Raw genomic sequence first — 16,160 nt, 5'->3', positions numbered from 1 at the left:
ATATGTAACTATGCAAAAGATGTATTAAACTGAACATTTAGCTGTAAGGGAGGGTAAAGAGAAGGAACATAATATACGATCAAAACGATTTTGGGCATTTAACAAAAGGAAAGGTAAGGAAAAAAGAAATACGTAGTCAAAAACTGTCTCAAGATATCCACAAATAGGGAGGGTAAGAAAGGGAACATTTGTCAAACTTTTAATGGTAGGAAGGGTAAAGAGAAGGAAATAATACATTGACGAACCCACACAGATTTATAATTAACTAGAATGGTGTGAAGACCAAACCCTGGCCACGGGCTGGACAAAGGACAGAACCCCGAAAATGCAGGCGCCAGCAAGGCAAGCTGGTGCAGACCAGAATTCAGGACAGGTAAAGCCAAATTGGATCAGGACAAGACCGCCAAAGGTTAAGACCGGCACCCGCAGTTAAGTTGCAATGCCTGCGCTACTCTCTCTCTTCAGCTAACAGCAAGAACCCCGATTGGGTCAGCGAATCTTCTGACAGAGTGCTCCGCACCCTCTGTTCTTGGTCACCTATTGAGTGCGTTGGGTCAGTGACAGGTCAGCTATTCAGACAAGTCGGACAATCTAACTAGCTAAGCCTTTCCTAGTTATACTATTTTCCAGGTCAGTGTACCACCTCCCATTGTTGCAAGTGTAAGGATCCCCAATTTTGATTGGATAAAAGGATGAGGAGAGGTCATCACACCATACCAAAATGAAACTTTGTGCATATTATATTTAAATTAACGTTCCCACCAATCAATTTATTTTCTCATGACATCTTTATTCCACCCAACAATGAATGTTCTATTAGTAAATACATTGTGTTAACATTGTACAGTTGAGCTTCCTCTGACAGAGGTAAAGGGTCAGCTTCCAAAGTGCATCTTGGATGAGACTGTTCCTGGCAACTATTCAATGTCATTTCAGAAGTGTCCCTTGGTTTCTTGTGCCCATGTTCAAAATAGATGCAGTGGGATCTTGTCAGGCCCAACTGAGTTACATGTAAAAATAGAAGACGAACAGTTTTTAGAACAAAGGATAAAAGAATATTCTGTATACCAATTATCTCTATTCTGTACCCATTATTTTATATTTAACTATAGCATTAAGATTAGGCAGAACGTACAGCTTAGCAAAAGCAGCAGTGCAAGCTTCATACATGCTGTAACACGGAGCAGCATCTTAGTACTAGCGCACAGAAGCAAAAGTTTCCCTCCAAGCGAAAGATACGTGTCACATGAGTGTGGCAGACACATGCGCAGTAAGAAATCCTGCGTAGCAGCAACCATTTTATTTGCAAGCGGATTAACATTAGTAAAACACATAAGCAAGCTTTACTCAGACACCCTTTGTGTCGTGTAATGCGATATTAATAAAACAAACATGTTAATCAGTATATTAGTGTTATGTCGAGAGGACTGAATACAAGCAAGTCGCATTACGTACGAATCCTTGCTCCATCAATCCCCTCTTTGATGATATTTTGTAAAATCACTAATTAATGAAACAGATGCCAACTTTTCACAATTCACCCAACTCAATCTCTTCAAACTTTCTATTTTGTTTCTTTTCATTGTTTGTGTGAACGTTTTTCACTTTCTTGTATATACATACAACTCTTCTAATTGAAGTTCATCAACATTTCTCTTTTTCCCTCTCTTATTTACTGTATGTGTCTTTTTGTGCTTCCGACATTTGCAACAAATTATTATCCCTAAAATCAGTAGGCCTATTCCCACCATTGGCATCAGTATTCTACCTACAAAACTTTTTCTTACATTAGAAAGCCAACTACCTATAGAGGAGAGACCATCAGTAAGTCTTTTCTATGCACTATCAACCTCCAGTGGTTTGAGCTCTTTTTCTAAATGCGTAATATTTCTTACATACCCTTTGATTTCAATACTTTTGTCAGGTATGTAAGTGCAACAATGTTGCACTTTCAACATTTTACAGACTCCGCCCTCTTTGGATTATAAGTGTCTGGCGTGATGAACAAAATAAATTGTCTTCTAATTAATGCTAGATCCCTTGTGAATCACAGTGTGGAATGTGCTGAACTGATTCAGGATAAAGATGTAAAAATTGCATTAATTACCGAGACCTGGACGGATGCTGCATTTGGCCGGACTTAGTGAAAGCTACCCCCCCAGGATACCTGAGTTTCGTTCTGGATAGAGTTGGTAAAAGAGGAGGTAGGCTTGCTGTCATTTATCATGCCTCTATTGTGGGATCCTTTAAGTCGGTGGCCTCACAGACGTGTGAGGCATTGGGGTTCAAGCTCTCTCTTTCCAATCATCACTCTTTCCAGGGTTGCCTTTCTTATAGACCACCCAGGACTAGGTCCCAGTTTCTTGAAACCGTGGGCAATATTTTGGAGGAAGCACTGTGCACTAAATCCTTCACAGCACTAGGTGATGTCATTTTCTATTTAGAAGATGATTCAGACCCTGACACGCTAGCTCTGGCTGAAGTGATGCTGGGGGTGGGTCTTAATCAGGTGGTAAAGGGGGCCACGCACAACCCGGATTAGCAGTTTGTCAACACTGAATCCGTGGTCAGGTCAGACCATTCTGCCGTGCTATTCACTGTCTCTACCTCCCTGCTGGATAGGGCTACGCAAGCTAGGAAGACAGCCAGGACTTATGGAACCTGGAAAGAAGTTGACGGCACGGCATTCGAGGACCTGTTGACATCCTCTATGGTTCCTCTGCCGGCAGAGGTTAATAAAGCAGCAGACATGTACACAGATTGGATTGATCGGGCCTGCAGCACACTAGCTCCGCCGAAAATATGTCCCCCCCACTCGTATAGCACCATCAGCTCCTTGGTTCACAAACGAGTTGCGAGAACATAAGCTTGTTTGTAAAAACCTGGAGCGAGTCTGGCGCTCAAAATACCATCAGGAGGACAAAGTCAAGATTAAATCCAGCCAAAGGATTTACAAAGATATGATAAGGAAGGCTAAAGGCACATATTATACAGATAGGATCGAGGGAGCCGGAAATGCATCCAGGGAACTTTTTGACACAATTGCTAGTTTGATCCCCCCTAAGCCAGTGATCATTCCACCTAGCCAGGAACTTTGTGAGACTCTCGCCAAGTTCTTCGCAAATAAGGTGGAATTGATCTTCACTGCACTGGAGCCTCAAGTGAGACAGTCTCTTCTTGAGGGATCGCACAGAAACCCCCTAGCCAACCCTCAAGAAGCTACATTTTCTGGGTTCGGCCCTGTGAGCCCGGAAGAGATTAAAATATTGCTGCACGCAACTAAATCCGGGTCGCCCCAAGAACCCTGCCCAGCGGCAAAGTTGGCAGCCACCCCTATAGCGGGCACCCTTGCGGATCTCTTTAACCAGATGTTTGACATCGGGGATTTTCCAACATGCTGGAAACGAGCATCAATTGTCCCACTGCTCAAGAAACCTACACTCGATATCTCAGACCCGAATAGCTACCGGCCTATAGCCCGGTTACCGTTGCCAGCTAAGCTTGTCGAGAAGGTTATGAACTTTCAGCTCTCTACATTCCTCAGATCTTCTCAGGGTCTGGACAAAGCCCAACATGGGTTCAGGGAAGGTCATAGTACCGAGACCGCCCTGATTAAATCTATTGAAGAGATCAGGAAGGCATTGGATATAGGGGGACGTGCAGCTCTGGCCCTTCTCGACCTGTCCGCGGCCTTCGATACGATCCACCATAGTATTCTGGTGGATCGTTTAGAGGACTGCGGGGTTCAGGGGAGGGCCCTGAACATCTTGAAAGCCTTCCTTGTGAATAGAGTTCAGGTGGTGGCCTTGGGAGATTTTGAGTCTAGACCTTTTAAACTCCCAGGGGGGGTCCCGCAGGGGTCCTCCCTTAGCCCCACCCTATTCAATATTTATGTTTCATCTCTCGCCCATGTGATCCAGGCTTTCGGATTTGAACTAACATCTTATGCAGATGATACTCAGATCGTTGTATCACTGCTCCCGGGGAGAGAAGAAGGCGTAGCTGCCAGGTTTCAGGACTGCCTGACTGCAGTTAGCACCTGGATGGCAGGTAACTGCCTCAAATTGAATTCCTCCAAAACCAAGGTTCTACTCTTTGGCTCTGATATCAGCTTCTGGAGCCCCATGTGGTGGCCGGACGACATGGGAACCCCACCCACTCCGGTAGCTAAGGTTAAGAACCTAGGTGTCCTCATTGACAATCAACTATCTTTTAAACCTCAAGTCAATTCACTGATCTCCTCTATTTACTGGGCCTTGAAAATCATCAGGAAGATTTTTCCGTTCTTGCCGGACAGTAGCAGAAAAACGGTGGTGACGGCACTTGTGCTCTCCCGCTTAAACTACTGCAACAGTCTTCTCCTTGAGGCCCAACAAGGGCTGCTCAATAAACTTCAAGTGCTGCAAAACGCTGTCGTGCGCCTTATTGCGGGCCTGCCTAAGTTTGCGCCGGTTGCATAGGAACTTAGGAAATTGCACTGGCTCCTGGTGCGCAAACGGATAATGTTTAAATCACTGTGCATTGTTTATAAGGCGGTACATGGACTGGGTCCATCTTTTCTCCAGCAGCACTTCCAACTGTACACGCCAGGCAGACAGCTGAGGTCAGCCAATAAAGATCTGATTAAGACAACCAGGATCAGGAAGGCACGATGGGGGGGCAGAAGCTTCGTTAGAGTAGCTGCCACTGCTTGGAATTCCCTGCCCCTGGCCTTGAAACAAAGTGCGGACCTTTTGACCTTTCGAAAAAATATTAAAACTTGGCTTTTTAAACATTAGGAAGGGCCTGACACTTAGGGGAGCTATCATTTTTCAGCGCCAGGACACCGCTCGGTAACAGCGCGCTTTATAAATGGTATAAATAAATAAATAAATAATGTATCAAGAGCAAGTCGATTTTGTAAAACCATTGATCTTATTAGAACCAATTCAGTATTGACCATCAAGAACCCTCCAGCAGTATCAGTTGATAACCAATCCACTACTGTTGACAATTTTCAAATTCTTTGCGTATTCAGAGCCACTCACACTGTAGGTATCAATGCACTAAATATATCACCTACTCTTTCTCTAAATCTAGCTCTTTTTCTCCGTATTAATCCATTAATCTCTTCACTGTTTCCAGTGATTTTATTTACATGGTATATCTTTGGGAATACTATTCCAAAATAACAGCTCCCATACCAATGATCTGGCAATTTGTAATAAGCCTTGTTTCCGCATATGAAATAGATTCTAGGAAACACAGGTTCAGTTTCATCTTTGAGACCCCAACCCCCAATTACCTTATAATTGTGTTCACATTCACTGGAACCAATGAATATATTGTTATAATAATTTGTTCTTTCTCTATGGAGACAGAGTTTCCCATTCTTTTCGAAATCCAGCAACATAGCAGCATGAGTTTTGCCATTTGGGATGAACCCAATGTTTTCAGCCCATTTAGAAATTTTATGATTCTTATCATTTGCTTTTCTTTGGAAATTCTCCCTTCTTTTCTCAACCATATTTAAAAATAGTTTCTCTTTCTCATGTAATAAGCATGTTAAATTATTCTTGTGTGCTTCAGCTATATCTATTATACCTATTGTTAGAAAATATTCACCCATATAACGTGTTACATCACTCTTAGTATGTACAGGATTCAGGTTACTACCTATAGGAAGTTCAGAAAATATCACATCTGAATTAGAATAGTAATACTGCAAAGGTCCTTTCTTTTTTGATTGTCCTAATACCACCGTAAGCGTCTGCATCGCAACATACTAGACCCCATTGATCCTGGGCAACCTGGGCCCATGTTCCTGCATGCGCTACAAGCCGCCAGGCCTGCTTCTTTGTACGAGGCTTGGTGTTATCCTTGGACGATCTTAAACCAACCTTAGTGCCTTTCCCCAGCACACCAGGGGTGCCCAAATGTTGCCTTCTGATCGGTCAAGCCTTGCCATTGCGAATGCGGCCCAGAGCCACTTCTCATACATCGGGGCAGCTGGATCCTTCCATAATATGCATAATTCCCTACGGGCCAACAAGATCAAGCTTAAAAAAAGTCCGATTTGTGCTATAGATATACAATTTTCCAGTGAGGAATTTAAACTAAAAATAATCAGTGCTGGGTCTAAATTAACCTTGCGACCAAATATACCCGTTAATGCCAACTCTACATTCTGCCAGTACCCTTTTAGTTGGGAACATTAAAAAAACATGTGTAGATCATCTGCCTTAAGCATACCACATTTAGGGCACCTAGGGGTTGGATTAGTTACAAACTTAGCAACTCTATAAGGGGTATAATATAGCCTATTGATAGTAAAGAAATGTTTTTTCTTCAAAGAGGCTGACTTAACGAACTTATAGAGGTTTGGAATCAATCAATCAATCAATCAGTGACACTTATAAAGCGCGCTACATACCCGTGGGGTCTCAAGGCGCTGGGGGGGGGGGGAGCCGCTACTGCTCGAACAGCCAGGTCTTCAGCTTCTTCCTGAAGGAGAGGTGGTCTTGGGTCAGGCGCAGGTCGGTCGGGAGGGAGTTCCAGGTCTTGGCGGCCAGGTGGGAGAAGGACCTTCCTCCTGTAGTCGCTCTTCGGATGCGGGGGACGGCGGCGAGGGCGTGGTTGGCTGATCGAAGGTGGCGTTTGGGAGCGTAGAAGTTGACTCGGCTGTTGAGGTAGCTCGGGCCTTGGTCGTGTAGGGCTTTGTGTGCGTGGGTGAGGAGGCGGAAGGTGATTCTTTTGTTGACGGGGAGCCAGTGAAGGTCTCGCAGATGTCCGGAGATGTGGCTGGTTCGTGGGATGTCGAGGATGAGTCTGGCTGAGGCGTTCTGGATCCGCTGGAGTCTCTTCTGGAGCTTGGCGGTGGTCCCGGCGTAGAGGGCGTTGCCGTAGTCCAGTCGGCTGGTGACGAGGGCCTGGGTGACGGTCTTCCTGGTCTCGGTGGGGATCCACCAGAAGATCTTCCGTAGCATGCGTAGGATGTTGAAGCATGCCGAGGAGACGTTGTTGACTTGCCTGGTCATGGAGAGGGAGGAGTCCAGGATGAAGCCCAGGTTGCGTGCATGGTCTGTCGGTTTGGGTGCGGTGCCCAGGGCGGGAGGCCACCAGGAGTCGTCCCAGGCGGAGGGAGAGGAGCCCAGGATGAGGACCTCCGTCTTGTCCGAGTTCAGTTTCAGGCGGCTGGTCGTCATCCACTCGGCTACCTCTTTCATCCCTTCGTGCAGGTTGGCTCTGGCGGCGGCGGGGTCGTTGGTCAGGGAGAGGATCAGCTGGGTGTCGTCGGCGTAGGAGATTATGCTGAGGTTGTGTTTGCGTACGATGGCCGCGAGGGGGCTCATGTAGACGTTGAAGAGGGGAATAGATGGAAGGTAAAACTCTGCGGCGTCATTTGCTAATGTTGATGTCCTCCAAACCAATTGAGGTGGGGGAGTTTGATGTCTTCTCCATCTAATAGGCTCCTGTACCACATCCCACCCTCCTTTTTCAATAGGGTGGGTCTTTGAAATTTGAGCTCTATTTCCCAGTTCCCGCCAATATTGTTCTTTTCTGCAGTGTACCAAGAACGTAATTGTAGAAATTTGAATTGTGAGAAGGAATCCCCAATCCTTGCTTTCAAAACCTCCCAGGGGAGAACCCCATCTGCAGATATTAGTTCAGACCATATACATATGCCTGAAAGTTCTATCGGGACCGCCAGACTATCCTTCAGACAGTCAGGTAATCCAGGGGAGTCCCAGATTGGGGCGAAGTCTGAGTAATATGTCATTCCCCACCTAGTTTTCAGATTATGCCATGAGTTCATTTCAGCCCGAATCACCTTTAGGCGAACTTCCTTAAAACCTTGTAGCTCCAAATTTGTACAGGAACCCAGCTCCACCCCCCTTATGAGTCGCCATAGCCTTCAAGATCCTCCCCCAATTATTATCAATAGGACTGGACAACAGACCACGCATGTTTTTAAACTGAAAAATAAGGCAATAACAAAAAATATCAGGTAGTGCAAGCCCCCCCTTGAGTAATCTCCTCTTCAGCTTCTTCCAGGATAATCTGGAGCTCTTATTGGCCCATATAAAACTCCTGATCTTACTTTGAATTTTCCCGAGAAGTTTAGAAGGAAATTCAAGAGGGATGGCACTAAAGAGCTATGTTAGTTTGGGTAAGATTACCATCTTATCTATATTTATTCGGCCATATATTGTTAGTTGGAGATTTCTCCATCTAAGAAAAAGGTGATCAATTTCCTTTGCTACTCTATTCAGGTTGATTAAGGGGATATTCCCCAGGTCCTGCTCTATATTGATTCTCAAGTATTTAAATCCCGGTCCACCTCGCCTTTCCCATCCTTCAACCCCCCCAACACATTATCTCGGTCTTAAGAGTGTTAACTGCATAACCAGAGAACCTTCCAAACTCACTTAAGGAGTGTTCAACCTTGGGGAAAACCTCTGTAGGATTGCTGGTATAAACTAGCAAATTGTCCGCATAGAGAGCGAGTTAAATATTTAAATCTTGAACCCGAAAGGGGCTTATTTGGGTATCCAGCCTGAGCATTTGCGTCAGAGGTTCGATATATATATTAAATAATAGGGGTGAAATGGGACACCCCTGTCGGGTGCCCCTCCTTATTTCAAACCTAGGTGTTAATATCCCATTTCGGGAGAATAGTAGCTGATGCACCATCATAGCATTTTACTAATGATCTTATAAGCAGTGGACCGAATCCCATAGCTCTAAGGGTTTCCCAGAGGAAAATCTAACTGACGCGGTCAAACGCCTTAGCTGCGTCATATGCTGCTACTGCGAGCGGTTCAGCCGTTGCTACCGCCAAGTCTATACATTCAATTAGTTGTAATGTCTGTTCCTGTATGTACCTACCAGGTGTAAACCCCTTCTGATCATCCCCTATTACTTGAGGTATCACCTTGACCAATTCCCCTGCCAAAACGCAAGTGAAGATCTTATAGTCTGCGTTTAGCGGGGAGATTGGCCTATAGGAGTCTGCCTTCAGTGGGTTCTTACTGGGTTTTAATATAATAACAATTGTTGCTTCTTTCCAAGACGGGGCTATCCCCCCCCCCCTCTATGTAGATGTAACTAAATAGCTCAAGGAGTCTAGATGTAATTGCCTCATCAAGGGTTTTATAGACTTCCCCAGGAATTGCGTTCGTCCCCGCAGCCTTATTGTTTTTGATCTTAGTAATATGCAGTTTAATCTCTTCCTCTGTAATAGGTCTTTCAAGTATCTCTTGACTATCGTTAGTCAGTCTCTGCAAATCTTTACTTTTCAGCCACTCTTGAATGCAATCAATGCCAGGGACCGCCTCCTCTTTGTGTCGCTGAGAAAACAGAGAAACCAGGCATTGCTGCATATCTTCATGCTTCCTTGATGTTGTGCCTATTTCATCTATTATTAGTTTATTGATGTTATTTTTAACTCTATCAGCTTTTAACTTCCAGGCTAGAGTGGCGATTGCTCTCTCCCCATATTCATAATGCTCCATTCCGTGAACCTCCCATTGGGCTTTCACTCTTTCCTCCAACTTAGCTCTATATTCGGAGTGAATTTGTTCTAGATCTTTTAAAATTAAGGGGAGTAACTCAGGTTGGCAATGCAGCCTAACGTTCTCTAATCTAGATATCTCTGATTCCATTCTATGGAATTCTAGCCTATTCTTCTTGTCCAGCTATGGAGTTCCCTTCGAACGTAGGCCTTAAAGGCATCCCATACGACAAAAGGGGTTGTTGACCCCACATTGTCTAAGAAGTATTTAATTGTTGATTCCTCAATGTTAGTGATCAACTCTGGGTCTACCAATATACCTCTGTTTAACGTCCAACGGGGAGGGGGTTTAGCTCTACTGCCCACATATGTAAATGTTATAGGTGCATGATCCGAAAGAATAGATGGCTGAACTAGGATATCTACTATATTTTCTACTCCTACTGCATCCGTTAAAATGTAATCTATTCTAGAGGAATGGCCGTGTTTTTTGCTAAAGCAGGTGAACCTTGATCCTGTTCCCCCTTTAGCTTCCCACAGGTCCACCAAGCCAAGGTCATGGATCATATTGATCATTGTTCGCCGAACGTGCGGTGCAACTGCATATTTACTAAAGTTAGACCTATCCCGGGCGGGGTCAAGAAGTACATTGAAATCGCCCCCTATTAATATTGAAGTTGTAACTTCTTTTAATTTAGCCTGTACTTTGAGGAGACAAGCAGGGTCGTCTATATTCGGGCCATAATAGGATACTATAGCGACCTCCTTTCCCCCCAGGTGTGCCTGCACCAAGATCCACCTACCTGAGCAATCGGTTGATACATTTTTGATGGTATTAATAGCTCCCTTCCTTATTAGGACAGCCACCCCCTTGTTATGTGTCATATTTTGGGAGCAGATGAAATGCTCTATCTTTGGTTTCTGCATAACTTAGGTGTGTTTAAGTGTTTAAATAAGTAATACCTGGGCGGTTGACTGCTCAAGATATTTCATGATCAGGTGCTGCCTTCTGCTGCACTGCAAACTGTTGACGTTCCATGATATAAACTTTAACCTTTCTTCAGCCATATTTGTCTGTAGTACTCCACTTTCCTACTTGGACCAATAGTCCAAACTAACATACTTAACTTTAGCGAAACTAGGTGTAAGGACAATTTTTTTTTGTTTTTTTCCCACTGCAATCCCACCCGTGCCACTTCCCCCCAAACCCCCCTTCAACCCTGTGTGACCCCTCTACCCTTCTACTTCCCTGGGGAAGCCTCCCTTTCTTCTTGGGCATATGCCCTTGGTGGAGTCCCCCTCTATGTGTGGCTATACTAATGAAAAAAGAAAAAAAAAGAACATGTGATACATAACAATATGCTTCGTGATGTCGTTGTCTATTTTTGATTTTCGCCCTCGTTTAAATCTAAGTCAGAGGGAGTTTTTTTTTTTAATTGCTCAAATAGAGCGTTTTAACACCTCATGTTCATTTTTTACTGACTAACTCCCCCCCCCACTTTCTTGATCTCCGTCTCCTCCTCCTCCTGCCCCTCCCCTCTTTTTGATCTTATCTATTAGGGAACCCACCTCCTCTAAGTGACACATATTATACATATGATTATCCCACATAATACGGAGAGAAGCGGGGAATCTAAGTTGAGTTTTGGCCCCCAGCTGGTTGAGTATAGCCATTCTTTTGCCCAGCTCCCACTGTCTTGTGTATGTTCGATGAGATACATCCGACCTAATAGAAAAAGTAAATGGAGTGGGAGTTAAATTGCATTTCAATTGGCCGGACTTTAGTGCTAAGGAAAGGATTTTCTCTTTAAGGGAGTATGTTAGAAAATGTACTAGTATTTTCCTCGGACGTTATCTCCCTGCGGTTCTTTTGTAAGGGTCGCGATGGACTCTTTGAATGTCAATTTTTAGATCTATCTCTTCTTCTGCGGGTGAGATTAATGTCCTCAAGAGGGATACTACAAAGCTCTTTATGTCACTCCCCTCGATATCCTCTGGAACATTCAATAGCTTGAGATTATTTTTTCGAGAATGGTTCTCCAATCTCTCGATGTCGTTATATAGTTCTTGATTTTACTGGGTCAACTGTTTAATCATAGTGGAGGAGGAGTTTATGCTTTCCTTGATTCTAGGTACCTCAGCTTCAAGAGCATCCGTTCTCTGTGAAACTGCCTTCACCTTTTGTGACAGAAGATCACAAGAAGCTCGAATAGCCTCCTGATTAGCTTACGAGGTAGAGAATCTCCTACTGATATCATCCAATCTCCTACCTATATCATCACTTAGACTTAGCAAAATGTCAGCCAGAGTTCCCGGGATAGAGGTATGAACTTGAGGCTGGGGTGAAGAAGATGCCTCAGGGAGGTTTTCAAACATATCATGAACCTCAGGATCCCTCGAGTGATCGAAAACGTCTGGGGTCTTGGGATGTATCCCAGAGTGTTAAATTGTGAGATTCTCCCTGTGTTGTGCTTTTCCTAGATTCCTTGCCTCCTTTGGCCTTACCCCCTTCTCTGTATAAACGCCAGGCATATTTTACAAAGTCCGGATCTTGCATATCGAGGGCTGAAAAGCTGTTTGAAGGCTCAATTGATGGATGGACTTCTATATACTCCCCCTGTGGGGCAGACAAGGAGGGCTCTAACAAGGGCTCTGACAAGATATCGGTAGTGCCAATAATGCCAGTAGTAGTGGGAATAGGTAAAGGTGAAACGCCTGCTGCTTTCTTCCTGGTCCGAGAGTGTTGAATTGTGAGACTTTCCCTGTGTTGTGCTTTTCCTAGATTCCTTGCCTCCTTTGGCCTTACCCCCTTCTCTGTATAAATGCCAGGCATATTTTCCAAGTCCGGATCTTGCATATCGAGGGCTGAAAAGCTGTTTGAAGGCTCAATTGATGGATGGACTTCTATATACTCCCCCTGTGGGGCAGACAAGGAGGGCTCTAACAAGGGCTCTTACAAGATATCGGTATTGCCAATAATGCCAGTAGTAGTGGGATTAGGTAAAGGTGAAACGCCTGCCCCTTTCCTCCTGCCTTCCTGGTCCGAGGCCTCTTTCTGATGTAAAACAGCGGGGAAAACTGGGACCACACCTGGGGCTGGGGTAGGAGGCTTCGGGGTAGTCAAGTCTGAAACTTCTTTGGTTGCCATATCTTGCTTAGATGAGGAGGATATGGAGGTAGAGGCAGTGGCCGTGCCGCAGATTTTATAGAAAGACTTCAGTGAGGGGGTTATTTTTAGATTAGTTGTGGAACCAATCTTTATCTGCTTTTTGTTCTTTCGCTTCCCTCTCCCAGAAGGATCTTGTAAGTCACGTGAGATCTCTTGTGGGTCTCTATTCTGCTCTGTCAGCCTAATGCCTGCTTTCACTTTGACAACCGGCGGCACTCCCCTTGTTAACTCTAGCTGTGCAGGGGTGCTAGCCAGGGCTCTACTTCGGAGTGTATAACGCCCAACCTTTGCTTTAAATGGAGCATCAGCCTTAGTTTTAGCCAGGCAATATGCAGATTCAGCCCATTCTGCCTCCTCAGTCTCCTTCCTGCTCTCCATACACATCAGGCTATTGCACCCACCCTCCACTAAAATAGAGGCTACAGCGAGTTACCAGAAAAGCCTTAAGTAGTTCATGCTTCGTGCCCTTCCAGCCCCCGCATCCTTCCCCCTCTCCTACCTTGCTGCAGTATGTATGTAGGGTAATACCGCTGAGAGATAAGGCCGCTGCGGCGGTTGTTAAGCCAATTGTTGTAGAAGGGATCGCAAAGACTCGCAGTGCCCCGCTGACAACACCGGGAGTGTGCCGCTCTCACTCCCTCACGGCATCGAGCAACCTGCAGCCCAGCAGCTCGCCGGGTCGTCATGCAGACAAAGACGCGGACAATGGCGCTGCTGCACACACCATCGGAAGTTACTCCCTCTTCTCCGTGCGGCCCGGACGCCGCTCCACGTCACCACAAGAGCACCACCAGAGGTAGAGAAAAAATAAATAAATAAATAATCAAGCGAGAGGCATCGATCCTCCGACACCACGGCTCACATCGCAGCAAGAAGCATCAGCGTGCGCGCGCACCACACATCTCCGGGACTACTCCTTTGGCCATCTACTTCCGGCCGTCATGCTCCCCCTCTCCAGCTATTTCTGAATGTGTGCTCAAAACTCCAATGGGCAATGCAAAGGTCCTTTCTTATAGAATAAGCTAGCTAAAATACTATATGAAATACCATATGTTAGTGGCAAATGGTGGTAGGTAACACCTTCGGCTACCGAAGTAGGTAACTTCATACAAACATAGCAATCTTCTATATCCATAGCTTCTGCATAGAGTACTAATAGGTTTGCAAATACATTAAAGTGAGTTCTATTTTTAATTCCAGTATAATGTCGTCCTTCCTCATCTGATGCTTCTAAGTCTACCTTCTGTTGTTTAATGCTTAGTGCTTTCTCTTGTGTATCTATTCTTCTAGGTGTATCTATTGTTTTTAGCTCATTAGTATCATTCTTCATGTCTCTACTCATTATGTACGGAATAGCTATTGTCAGTCCTAACCATACTATGAGTACTATCACTATACGACATGTGCATATTCTACAGCATGTTTTTAGACAGTTTATTTTCAGTCTTCCATTAACAATACGATCAGCCATTTCTGACCAAGGAGACTTAACCTCTCTTTGTAGCTTTTACACAGTCTTTTAACCTGTGAAATTTTTCAAGTGGGTCTCACTTCTCCGTCAGTCTGATCAGCAATCAATTCATCATCACTTTCGTCACTTATCTCTAAGTTTTCCAAATCTTCAAGAACGATGTAAGTTCATTCAGGGCCTCTGAATTTATTATTCAACCTTTTCAGCCGTGGACTTCTTCTTCTTGGTTGTATTACAGACTGTTCAGCTTGACTTGTTATTTCATTTACTTGTTCTGGTTCTTCATTTATTGTCTTTAGACAAAGTTTCAATCTTTTGACAAATCTATGCCACTTGACTTCTTTTCTAAGTCTTTTAGCTGGCACTGTACTCTGGCCTTCTTCCAGTGCTCTTTTATTTTCACTCAGTTGTGGCACATCTATTTCAATGCTGTCTTCTGTATCCCTCTCTATCTGACTAGGTCCAGGTCTTACTTCCGTTTCTTCTGCCCGGTTACTAATCTGGCCTTGTTCAGGTATCTGCTGAATTTGACTTTGATTTGATTCACCTTCTTCTTCCTGAACACATTTTCTTACTCCTATCTGATCCAGCTCAAGCTCTTCGAACCCTTGATTTTCTTCTGCTTGAGCTTCTGCCATATTACCTATCTGTCCCTCCTCAGATTCTGGAGCTGTGACAGGTTTCTGGAATGTCTGAGTATATTGATTTTCCCTTATCTGATCCTCCTCAAAATTAACATTGGCTTGGATTTTTATAATCTGAGTATGTTCTTCTAGACCTATCTCGTCCTCACTATCACTCTGACTGTCTAAATAAGTCTGACTTCTGGTTTTCATGTATTCAGCAGGTATCTCAACTACTGGAATCCAATTATCTTTACTGGTGCTTGGTTGTTCCTCTTCAGCTACTTCAGGATCAATATCTTGAGACCCCTCAGCTGCAGAACCTTCAGATTCAGTTTACTCAGGTTCAGTCACTCTTTTTGTATGACTGGCATGGATCCAGTGTGGAACTCCTTCACACTTTACAGCTGTGGTGGTAACCAAAATCACTTGACGTGGTTTTCCCCACCTCGGTCCAAGGGAAGATTTTCGAGTAGGTTTCTTTAGCACTACCCAGTCACCTGGATTCAGGTCATGTGCAGGAGTTGCTTGTCTGGCGACAGCGTCTTCCCCAACCTGGTGAGAGATAGAACGCACTTGATCAGCTAGTTCTTTGCAGTACTCCAGTACTAAATCATCAGATATATTTATCAGCTTGTGTCCTGGCACCCATGCTTGCCTCATTGCTCTTCCCATTAGTATTTCATGAGGACTCAAGCCTGTGTTCCAGTCTGGAATACTTCTGAGTCCCATCAGAACAAGAGGTAAAACATCTGGCAACTCTAATTGGGTAGATTCATACATATTTCCCAACCTTGACTTAATTGTGCCACTCAGTTGTTCTACCACTCCAGAAGCCTCTGGGCGGTATGCACAGTGCAATTTTTGTTTAACATTGAAGGCTTCACAGATTAGGCCAATTATTTCTTTATTAAAATGGCAGCCTCAGTCTGATTCAATTGTTACTGGAAAACCGAAACGTGGTATGAGTTCTCTAAGTAGAAGTTTGGCTACAGTGATACTATCTTTCCTACAAGTGGGGTAAGCTTCCACCCATTTTGAAAATAGGCAGACAATGACAAGAATGTATTTTAGTCCTCGACAAGTGAGTAACTGAATGAAATCAATATGCAAATGTATGAAGGGACCCTCTGCCTTCCCAATCTATCCTGGTAACACTAGTTTTTTTTCAGTATTTACTTGTTGACAAATTAAACATCTTTGGCAAAGTGCTTCTGCTATGTTCCTGAATTTCGCATTGTACCATGACTGTCTGAACAGACGTATAGTGGCATCTCTCCCCTAATGGGAATCTCCGTGGAACATCCTAGCCATAAGAGCAAGCAAACAGTCTGGTAACACAGGCCTACCATCAAGGTAAACAATGACACCATCTTCAATCCTTCTCTGACAACCTATTGTTCT

This window comes from Lissotriton vulgaris, chromosome 12, assembly GCF_964263255.1.
Source record: "Lissotriton vulgaris chromosome 12, aLisVul1.2, whole genome shotgun sequence".
NCBI lineage: Eukaryota > Metazoa > Chordata > Amphibia > Caudata > Salamandridae > Lissotriton > Lissotriton vulgaris.
The sequence above is the reverse complement of the archived record's forward strand: the minus strand, read 5'-3'. Positions refer to the sequence as shown.